The sequence below is a fragment of the Perca fluviatilis genome, chromosome 19, assembly GCF_010015445.1.
Source record: "Perca fluviatilis chromosome 19, GENO_Pfluv_1.0, whole genome shotgun sequence".
Classification (NCBI taxonomy): domain Eukaryota; kingdom Metazoa; phylum Chordata; class Actinopteri; order Perciformes; family Percidae; genus Perca; species Perca fluviatilis.
This window is the reverse complement of record NC_053130.1, coordinates 1,339,465-1,341,052: the sequence shown is the minus strand read 5'-3', so window position 1 is coordinate 1,341,052 and position 1,588 is coordinate 1,339,465.

Sequence of the window (1,588 nt, the reverse complement as noted above, 5' to 3'; positions counted from 1 at the left end):
TAATCGCGAGAACAACGTCACACGAGTGTTAAAAAATAAAAACAAACGGTTGGGTTTAGGAAAGAAACATTGGGGAAGGCTTAAAATAAAACCATCTGCCGCCCCAACCTCCTACATCCCTTTATGCTACTCGCTACGGCGGTAATTCACTCGTAATGTAGGTCAATGGCGGCCGAATTGCGTTGATAAACACACTAAAAAGCGATTATGCATCTTAATAACACGCGTTTTGGCGTGTCATACATACGTCACTTCATGAGATCAGTCTGGTCATTGTGATATTTTGTGATTACATTCTGATTCTGTCAGGTAAATATAGTAGTACAACGTCTTCCTCTGATGTAGACGTAGCCTCTACACTGTAAGTCAGTAGTAAGGTGTACAGGGGAGGTGCATATGAAGTGGTTTGGGGTCCTTCTGGAAGTCATTTTGGGGTACAATTTGGTTTTGAAGAATTCTACAAGCAGCAACTCTATGGGATTAGTTTTGTGACTTTAATTCCAAGCAAAACTTCTCAAGTATCAAACAAAAAACACTAACTCAAGCAAAAAAAATTGTCACCTCAAAGGTAAAACTTAAAACTTGCAAACAAAACATTTGTGTAGTTGTAAACTATTGGTCTTTTATTTGTTTGATATGATGTCCTTTTGTTTACAGTTCCCTCTGCTTCTTTCAAAAGAAGAGTGAGTCAGACAGACATGTATGTATGATAGTGATCGGTCGTTCACCTACAAGAGTCGGCTCTAAGAGCCTATAGAAATTAAATCATTATGTAATAATGAAATAATGAGTGAATTTTATTTTTTTAAAGAGCCGTTTGTTAGCCAAAAGAGCCGGCTCACGAATGCCCATCACTAATGTATGATACTGTAATATGAAAACTACATTAAATTATGTTTTTATCACACAGCGATGTTTCTTGTCTTGGAGACGGATTTTAAACAGATTTGTATTTGTTTCGTAAAGTTTCAAAAGTCTGAAATGATGATAACTAGTGCGGTTTGGAACGGGCTAATTGCTGGTCTGTGGTGTTGTATGGGATTAGTTTTGTGACTTTAATTCCAAGCAAAACTTCTCAAGTATCAAACAAAAAACACTAACTCAAGCAAAAAAATTGTCACCTCAAAGGTAAAACTTAAAACTTGCAAATAAAACATTTGTGTAGTTGTAAACTATTGGTCTTTTATTTGTTTGATATGATGTCCTTTTGTTTACAGTTCCCTCTGCTTCTTTCTCAATGATCAGTCTTTTGCTCTCTCCATCACGTTTGCAGTCATGCTCCCAGCTTTCTCCTTTGCGCTCCCTGACTTTTTGCTTGTGATTCTGACACAAACATCTTGCGTGGGCGGGTCTTACAGGGGTGCGTCCCCATTGGCTAATGAGAGTTAAGGGAAAGTTAGGGAAAGTTTGAGTGACAGCTCAGCCTCAGTGCAGGTAAACTAACGCTAGAGACTCAGAGTCTGGTCTGGTCTGGTCCACAGGGGATTCCTACAAGATTAATAAAGTGTAAGTATTATTAATATATATATTATCTGTGATCTACGTTGCAAGCATGGTTAGTAGACATTTGTTGTTTCGTTGTGTTAAG